The sequence below is a fragment of the Macrobrachium rosenbergii genome, chromosome 5, assembly GCF_040412425.1.
Source record: "Macrobrachium rosenbergii isolate ZJJX-2024 chromosome 5, ASM4041242v1, whole genome shotgun sequence".
In the NCBI taxonomy this organism is placed as follows: domain Eukaryota; kingdom Metazoa; phylum Arthropoda; class Malacostraca; order Decapoda; family Palaemonidae; genus Macrobrachium; species Macrobrachium rosenbergii.
The window spans coordinates 43,072,990-43,083,354 of NC_089745.1; the positions used below are offsets into that span (position 1 = coordinate 43,072,990).

The 10,365-nt window shown below is 38.0% G+C and overlaps 1 protein-coding gene across 2 annotated transcripts in view; it reads right to left on the reverse strand.

Annotated features, from left to right (window-relative positions):
- Positions 1 to 9,823, reverse strand: part of LOC136838729 (uncharacterized) — a 249,377-nt gene extending 239,554 nt beyond the window's left edge. Inside the window, exons 1-2 of one of the 2 annotated variants that reach the window (XM_067104161.1) lie at positions 9,691 to 9,823; positions 9,320 to 9,468 (exon numbers count right to left, since the gene is read on the reverse strand). The gene's annotated coding sequence lies outside the window, so the exon portion shown is untranslated. Of the gene's footprint in view, positions 1 to 9,319 lie in introns of both variants that reach the window. The other variant, XM_067104160.1, reaches the window with a different exon arrangement.
- Positions 9,824 to 10,365: the final 542 nt, after the last annotated feature.

Below are 10,365 nucleotides of genomic sequence, written 5' to 3' on the forward strand. Positions count from 1 at the left end.
AGTTTGAAATAATGGAAGATGAGAGAGAGATTACCAGGGAAGCAAGCTTGTAATAGTAACTGGAAAGCAGGAAGTTGAAATTATTAGTATGGATGATGGAAAATGACAGTAGTGCTTTATTTAAGTATTTTCGAATAAATATTATGGAAGAGAAGGGATCATGAAGGCAAAAATTAGAATTACACAGGGACGGTTGAGCTCGCTATTCTATTACAAGTAAAACGAGTCCATTAAATGCACATCACAGAAGAAAGGCAGAAGCTATTAAACGAACTGTATAGTGGAGTAACAAGAACTGCAAGGGTAAGAAGTGTAGATATGATGGTACTGATTTGACTTGATTTTATGAAATTTATGCTTTCTAGCCAAACACTGGGGCACTTTCTACACTTAAGACAGTGAAAAGATGGGGCTGGAGTGGTTAGACAGCAAGGTAAAGTGATTCAGAAAATAAAGGAGATGAAGTACAAAGAGCTAAAGGTGGAACTGGGAGAAAACCCCAAAGTTGCAATAAGAAGTAATAGTTACACAGCAACACTGAAGAAACGAAGAAGAGGGAATGGAGGTGACGTAAAACGTTAAAAAGTTGGTGCAGCTAGGGACCGCAGGGACGTTGCAGACATCCTTTCGTAATGCCTACAGTGCACCGCATGAGGTGCACTGACGGCATTACTCTTCTACGGGGTACGAAGATGTGCTGATAAAATTTAATTTGAGAAAATGAATTAGTGTTTTGAGATTGTTTGTGCAGACTAAAATTAGATATTTTGAACGCAAGGAATGCGTCCTTGACTCAGGAGACGGGGGATAAACATGGTAGTTCCTTTGTCTTGTTGTGCGATACAGTCTCTGTGGGATTTCCTAAGAAATCATCCAATATAACCGTTGTCATAATTATTGGGATCTGTGTTGGTGCACCACATCCGAAGAAATCTGTTGCATTTCAAATATATCTTTCCTCTCCCCATGAGTTAGAGTAATATAGAATATAGAATTTAGGCCAAAGTCCAAGCGCTAGGACCTATGAGGTCACTCAGCGCTGAAACGAAAATTGACAGTAAAGGGGTTCTAAAGGTGCAACTGAACTGAATTGTATTGAATACAGAAGTTGGGCCAAAGGCCAAGCACTGGGACCTATGAGATCATTCAGCGCTGAAACGGAAATTGACAGTGAAAGGTTTGAAAGGGGTAACAGGAGGAAAACTTCGTAGTTGCACTATGGATCAGTTGTTACGAGATGGTGGAAAGTAAGATGGACGAAAGAGGATATGAAAGGAGGAAGAGTAAAAGGAACGAAAGGGGTTGCAGCTAGGGACCGAACGCACGCTGCAAAGAACCAAGAGTAATACCTCGCAGTTGCACTATGAATCAGCTGTTAGGAGAGGGTGCAAAGTAAGTTTGAAGAAAGAGAATATGAACGGAAGTACAATAAAAGGAATGATAGCGGTTGCACCTAGGGGCTGAGGGGACGCTGCAAAGGACCTTAAGTAATGCCTACAGTGCACCGCATGAGGCACACTGACGGCACTAATCTCCCACGGGGTATCCCCACGAGTTTATCCATATCATGCATCTCCATAAAAATTTCTCTCAGACAAACTTTGAGGCGTAAAAAGAGGCTGTTTATATATAGTCCTTCTATATGCAGTTGTCAGCATTTAGTCAAGCGCTATTTATCAGTGAAGCAATCAACAATACAAGAGGATGGTCTGCTTTAAGTATGACATTTTTCCATGGCCTGTTATTCATCCGGAAGTCAGTGTCAATGACAAATAAATATTTCTTTTAGTTAAATCTCTTTTTTGGATTCGGTAACACTTGTAAAATATAGTTATAATTTTTTTTTTATTAAATGTGACAAATCACAATAAAACTTCTGCTGCGGTTCTCCAAGAAAAAATCCTAAAATAAGTTTTGCTGTATTCAAATAACTTGGATAGAACAGAATAGAATGTAGAATTTAAGCCAAATGCCAAGCGCTGGGACCTATGAGGTCTTTCAGCGCAGAAAGGGAAATTGACAGTAAGAAGGTCTGAAGGATGCAACAGGAGGAAAACCTCGCTGGTGCACTAAAAAACAATTGTTAAAGAGGGTGGAAAGTCAGATGGAAGAAAGAGAATATGAACGGAAGTACAGTAAAAGGAATGAAAGTGGCTGCAGCTAGGGGCCGGAGGGACGCTGCAAAGACTTTCCCCACGGTGCACCACGTGAGGTGTGCTGACGGCACTACACCCCGAAGGGGTAATTATGTAGCCATACCTGGTGATGCAAAGACTATGTCGTCGACACTGCCCCAGTATCTTCAAACACTCCCTGGGTCTTTCCTAGATAGTGACCCCCGCGGGCTTTAACCCGGTATGTATCCATCTTTGCGGCGTGTTTAGTACAAGCCCGTTGGGGATGACCGTAAAATCATAAACAAAACACTGTGCATACCATAAAGATAAGTGACCCACAAGAAATATTAGTCCTAGATAACGACCCCGAAAACCCTTGGGGGGTCACTATCTAGGAAAGATCCCACTCCCTTTCAACGTCTACCACATTCTCGACAAAAACCGCAATGGAAACTCAGGAAATCCGAAAACAGATCAGCTGTCTTCTTTTTGAAAAGAGTACAAAAACTTCTTTCGCTAAACTTTACGCAATGGGACCAGCGTCAACCAATACTTCGAACGAAAAATGTTACGATTCTATGGGAAAGGGGTAAAAAAAAAAAAATACTCTGTACCAAGGGAAATCACCACTAAAAAAAAAAAGTAACTCGCATCTGCTCTCCCCAGAATTCACCGTATAAAGCTAAAAATGGCGATACCGGGCCCTTTTGGGAGCCGAGAATGGAAGACGCGCATTTATGGAACAAACTAAAATAATCAAAAAAAAAAAAAAAAAAATTAATAATAATAATATGAAATCACAATCACAATCCACACTAAAAGAATCGTGACCGTTTGCGTAGTTAAATCCACATTTATCCTGCTGGATTCAAAAAAATCTTTAAAAATTATAATTTTTTGGTTGCACGAACTAATTACATTTCACCAATGTTTATAATCCCACCAAAGTGAACGGCTTGACGCCTAACAAAAATGTTCGGCATTTCGCATGGCTTCGATTATAAATCTATTTACTACAAAGGTCAGGAGTCCATATATATAATTAACCAGAAGATCCGAGTGACATGACTTTTCTGGCATACCTTTCGACATCAACTGGCAAACACAAGGTGGAATTCTAATCACTGGATGATTTCGGGCAAACTTAAGGCTATTAGGCCTTCAAGATAAATATATGCTTGTAACTGTCAAAACCTGTAACCTTGTACTTCAAGTAATAATAATAACACTTTCGAGTACTTGCATATACATTTCTTTATAATTGTGACCTGTCCTTATGGACAGTATAGCAAGAATTATCATCAGATTGCAACGAACTTACTGCTCTATCTTTAATCATTCTAAATGTTAAGAACAATAAACTTTTGAAGAATCGGGACAGTTGGTTGTCACGGCAGTCTGTAATCATCCCAGTACGATAAGAAAGTTTTTAGTCATGAACGCCTCCCATTGTTGATAACACCTCAGAGCATGTAAAATGAAAAAAGTCTACACCAAAGAAAGCTCTGAAGCTTTTCATTCAAGACAACAAACCTTTCCAGAACTTGGAACGTCTCATGAGAAGATACGTCAGGTGAGCTAAAAAAATAAATATATATATATATATATATATATATATATATATATATATATATATATATATATATATATACACACATTTTAGTTAAGTAAAAGTGAAACTGTGAACTGCGCTAATACTCTATGTTCAAGGTACTTGACTTGGAAGAGAGTGAATGGAATAGAATAGAATATAGAAGTTAGGTCAAAGGTCAAGCACTGAGACCTGTGTGGTCATTCAGCGCTGAAAGGGAAACAGAGTAAGTAGGCTTGTAAGGTGTAACAGGAGGAAAACTTCGTAGCTGCACCATGAAACAATTGTAGAGAGAGTGGAAAGTCAGATGAAACAAACAATACGAACAGAAGTACAGTAAAAGGAATGAAAGAGGTTGCAGCTAGGGGCCGAAGGGACGCTGCAAAGAACCTTAAGTAATGCCCACAGTGCACCGCATGAGGTGCACTGACGTCACTGCCTCCCTACGGAGAACAAGAGCGTAATGACGAGAAAGAATTGAATTGAATTGCATATAGAATTTACGCCAAAGGCCAAGCACTGGGACCTATGAGGTCATTCAGCGCTGAAAGGGAAACTGAGAGTAAGAAGGCTTGAAAGGTGTAACAGGAGGAAAACCTCATAGTTGCACCATGAAACAATTGTTAGAGAGTGGAAAGTCAGGTGAAACAAACAATATGAACGGAGCTACAGTAAAAGGAATGAAAGAGGTTGTAGCTAGGGGCCGAAGGGACGCTGCAAAGAGTCTTAAAGTAATGCCCACAGTGCACTGCGTGAGGTGCACTGACGGCAAACTACCTCCCTACGGGGAACAAAGGCGTGATGACGAGAAAGAGGGATAGCTCAGGATAGCATAACAACAACTGGAACAATAACTGCTGAAGACATAAGATAACGGGCATATGAGTCTGATAAGTATCTACCGCCAGATGAATTCTTGAATGAGTTGGATTCCCTTATACTAATTACCATCAACTAGCTCAGTGGTTCTCAACCAGGGGGGAATTCACCCCTACGGAGGAATTTCAGAGTTTCGGGGGGGCGAATTGTGACCAAGGATTTTTAGTATTATATGCATATTATTTAGATATGCACCTTTTGAGGCAGACAGTTTTGGAAAGGGGGGCGTGAGGAGGGGAATGACATTCTGACATACGGTGAAAGGGTGCAGGGGCCAAAAAAAGGTTGAGAACCACTTATACTTCTCCCATCAAAACTATTATATTGAAGAACAAAATGGAACATGAAGAACTGGGTATAGAATCTGTAAATGCTTCATAATTCTCTTACATCCTGCATTGCCTCACAGGTTGCAATCAGGCCACCTTTGTTCCTCACACCGTTGGACTGCGGAACAGTCTCCCTGAGGCTGTCGTGCAATTGGAACTTCAGAAATTCAAGCGAAGGTGCAATGCATTACTACCCTAATACAATTCTCCTTACGTTGTTATAATTTACTAACACTTTTATCAATTTATTAACTTGTTAATTTATTTTTTCTTTTTTAGTGAGATCTCTTCTTTCTGTATTTCCTTTTACCTCCTCTTACTTCTTTCTAATGAACACCATACTCTTTTGGAAGCTTGAATTTCAAGTCAATGGCCCCTGTGGGCCTGCTCCATATGAACAGGGTTCATTTTCTGAATAATAATAATAATAATAATAATAATAATAATAATAATAATAATAATAATAATAATAATAATAATAATAGAAAGGCTGGACCAAATGCTTTGTGATTTGCTTCATGCACGGAGTTAGAAGTTCAAACCTGACCCCTTGAATGAAACAGATCACTGAGCTTTTCAGTCCAGCCTTTCTTCAGTTACTGCAATTTTTGAGGCATTTACAGGATATAAGAGAATTTTATCAGGTTGCTATTTGTGAAGATCTCACCGATACAAAATCTGAATATTTTCTCTTATCGGCAGATGAATCATTTTTGTATGAAATAGAATAAGCTATTGTTTGCATGTTAAAAATGCCTAATACAGATGTAAAAGACTAGAAAATATGAAATTCAACAGACGAAGACCAATGTATGGAGAAGAATTCATCTGCACTTTGGGTTGACGGTTGGGTGCAAGGCTGGTAACTCCTCCAGTAAATATTTAGAAAAGGTCCTAAGCCAGAATAAAGAAACTGAGACGCCTAGGTACACATTCCTTATTCAATAGCACTTGATACGTCAGAAACAGGAAAAACATTGGCATTCGCTATGCAGTTAATGTCCAATTAAAACCTTTTCTTCTCACATCAACGCAGACTCCAGAAGTGGACGCAACAGCCTTACAATAAATGTTTTTCCCCATTAATATTTTCCATCTTTAATTCTACTTTAGAGAGAAGTGGGGATACTACAGCATACTGCCAGCATTTGCAATAAGGGAGAGAAAGAGGGGAATACTATACTACATAATACTGGTAGAACTTGCGTGACGGGAGAGAGACAAACAGAAATTGAGAAGGCCTACTACAGTATACTGCTAGTATCTGAACTACGCAAGAGAAAAGTGAGGGGAAACTACAGTATACTATTAGCACTTGCACTGAGAGAGAGAGAGAGAGAGAGAGAGAGAGAGAGAGAGAGAGAGAGAGAGAGAGAGAGAGAGAGAGAGTTGGGACGTGGGCGGGGATACCACAGACTTGCACTACGGGAGAGAAGTAGGGACGATACTACATTAGGCCTATACTGCTAGCACGTGCATTATAGGGAAACGCTATGTGGAAGGGAGAAGGGAAAACTACAGTAGGCTATACTCAATGTAAATCAAACGTGAGCTCACACTTCCAAAATAATTTTTTTCAGATAAATAAAAATTTAAAAGGTCATATAATGAGCAAAAAAAGAATTCCAATAAACGGACGGACCACAGGACCTCTTCCATTTTAACCATAGTACTCCACAGTGACCCCTCAATTCAAGCCCTGAACTAACACAACAATCTTGCCTTTTTCATCTCGTTTACCAACACAAAGCGCGCCAAGGATGATTGAATATTATTCGTAAAAATATTATTAAACGACTCCCACTTCTTAGAGGCAAGAGAAATTTAAGATCACGGTGGCTTTTTCACTACAGAGAGAGAGAGAGAGAGAGAGAGAGAGAGAGAGAGAGAGAGAGAGAGAGAGAGAGAGAGAGAGAGAGAGAGATTATCACAGCGACTGACTATCTGGTCAACAGAATATATGATAGGCTAGCCAGCTGAGTCAAGTCGACAAACCACAGACTTGAAAAGAGGATGAAATATTAAATCACATGAAACCTGCCAAATGGAAAGGCCGCTAAGGAGAACGATTGGATGTAAATATTAGATGATTTCACCTTGGCGCTCAGGTTTACCAACAAGTCAGCAACACAAGCCATCCACGCTTCAGATTAAATATCACGGAGTTATTTGAGACTTCCTTTATCAGTAATTAGGGAAGCACTACATCCAACAATGATTTTCTGTCTCTCTCTCTCGCTTTCTCTCATACACACATATATACATGCACATATACATATACATATATATATATTTAAATTGTATATATATACATACATACATTTAATATATTTACACATATGTATATATATATATATCTATATATTATATATATACATACATGAGAGAGAGAGAGAGAGAGAGAGAGAGAGAGAGAGAGAGAGAGAGAGAGAGAGAGAGAGAGAGAGAGAGAATGCAGCCAAAACTACCGCAAATATACTTCGAATAAAAGCTTGTAAGTCGATATCCGAATAAGAAGAGAATGGCAATAAATCCGAGATATAAAAAGTGCCGTTTATGAGAAGGCATTTTACAGCATCCACAGACCATTATGAACAGTCTTGAGTCTCTATAGTATTCCCGTTAAACATGTGAGGGTAGATGAATTCTAAATACTGGGGTACTACAGGGGAATTCCATGTCACCTATGTTGTTTGTCCTTCTCGTTGTTTTCATAATGAAATGGTTGGAGAAGGAAGGCATGTATACTGGAGCAAATAATGTCTGAAGCTTGATAAAACTTAATCAGCCAATACCACAATATTTACGAAACTTGTTTAACTGAATGCACCATATATCGAGAGATGGGGCTCAAAATAAATCTGAGGAAAACAGTAATAATAAGGACTGAATATGACAATGGGATGAAATAACACTAGATGGAAAGAGGACAAATGAGGTTGAATATTCCAAATATTTAGGAACAATGATGCCAATACAGTTCCTCTCGAGATGGCCATGTAGAATAGTTAATGATGACGTCACCTGGGTTCCTGAGGGCATAATGTGAGTGGGAAGACCTACAGTAGACTTACTTCAATGAGAGATATGAGGGTGCTACTTTGGCTTGTTATCTACGCGTCACGTACTACGAGGTGCTATATATATACAGTATGTTTATATATATATATATATATATATATATATATATATATATATATATATATATATATATATATATATATATATAATTTCTAAAAAAGGGAAGCTCCTTGGGACGCCGTGTTTAGTACTAGCCCCTCGGGGACCAAAGTATTATTTACATCCATTTCTACACTGTGTGGTTGACAAATTGTATTAATAAACGACATCTTCGTGCGGCTGTCCACTTTACATTTACCATACGATGTTTAGTACCAGCACCTAGGAGTAGGTGACGCGTAGATAACAAGCCAAAGTAGCGCCAATATGAGACGGTAGGCAAATGAGTCGAGATTTATGGAAGATCAAAAAGGAGTCATGAGTAGCGTTGAGGGCGATGATAATAATGATCGCACTGCTTCCTCTAAATGCAAGGGTGATTTATGAACCTTGTCCATCTCTTCATAAACATGAAGTGTGCCGCCCAGCCAAAAACACACATACACACACAAACAAACAAACTTACACACACACAAACACACACACACATGTATATATATATATATATATATATATATATATATATATATATATATATATATATATATATATATATATATATACTCAAACTCAAGTTGATTTATTGCGTGGACAGTAAACAATTTTACAGGTTATAAACCTAACAGATTTGGCTACTATCATCAACCACGTCTTGACATAGCAAATGAAATAAAAAGTTTTTCTTTTTCATATCAGTTGTTTTCTCATGACTTGGTAGATAATAGTTGTCAAAACCTATTAGGCCTATATTTTGTAAAATGTTTGTTGTCCATGCAATAAACCCACTTAGGTTTATGTGTTTATATATATATATATATATATATATATATATATATATATATATATATATATATATATCAATTAATACGACACTTCTGAATAGGTACATCCTTATTCTTAGTTATAATAATGGTCAAAACCATTTAAGCGTATAATCTGTAAAATGCTTAATGTCCATACAATAAACCCATCTGGGCTTTATACATATAGTATACATACATGAAACGACCAGTTAATTCATATTCTTTTTCATGCCAAACAAACCTTTGAATCTATATCAGTCTTCCCTCTCCTCTTGTGTGTCCTCCTTCCCCTACCGGTAGTTTACAAATTACATCTTCCCATAAACTATCTTAGAATCATATCTGTTGAATAAACAAATTTTAAAATATAAAAGTGAAAAGGCAACGAGAAAACAAATAAAAATAAGTATGAACACTCACCCTAGAAAACACTAAGTACTAAACTAGCGGCTTTACGAGCTGGGTTTCATAAACCACCTGTGGAGGCGATCAGCGGTTCACTTGAACACAGAACACAGCGATTTCTACGAGTCTTGTCTCTTGGTGCCTCAGAAACCTTGATATTTAACCTGGCGACGAACCGGTAGCTGATATAAACACAGACTTTCGCTTCAAAATTACTTTAAAATCTTATGCATGTAAAGTTTATAAAAAAATCACGCACGTAAACAAACCGAAATTGACTAAAGTACTATCAATATATTCACGACTTTATTTTAGCTCAGGGGCATGCATTAAGTCATTTTCATAATATAGGTCAATGCTTCATTTAATTATTTGTATGTGCGTACTCGTAAGTTAACTGGTAATCCAAACTTTGTCATTACAAAAAGTAAACAAGAATGCGTCTGTGGACTGCAAGGGGTGGCGAACTCCACGTCCTATCACGTCCCCGCCAAGAGGCAGACTGAAGTCTGAAACTCCAATGCACTAGACTGACTGAGAGGACGAGAGTGAGAGGGTGAGAGAGCAACTCAGACCCCCGAACACTGGCGCGTCTCATAGCATTTGATTTTTTACCGCATTTGAAAGCCGTGATACTATTGTTTATATTGACATAATATTCGCCGGAAATGTTACGTCATTAAAGCATGTTCACTGTCCCAAATTAATTCGTATCATATAGCAACAAAGGGTGCTCAAAATAGCCTGTTTAATAGTATTCGATAACATATAGAGCTGCAGCTCGGGTACAATAGAACTAATTTTCATTTTCAAAGCATAGATCGTGAAATCCACAGCAAAAATTTAACAAATTGAAGAGTACAAACTGCTTTCGAGGAATATTTGCGTTATTGTTATGTATTGCATTATTATTAAAGAGAGAGAGAGAGAGAGAGAGAGAGAGAGATGACTAATCCGCTGATTACTATCATATAAAGACAAGTATTTTCATGTTACCTAATAAACGAATAACTGATATGATAACCAGTTTTTTTACCCTTATATGTTTAATCAGCCAGTTC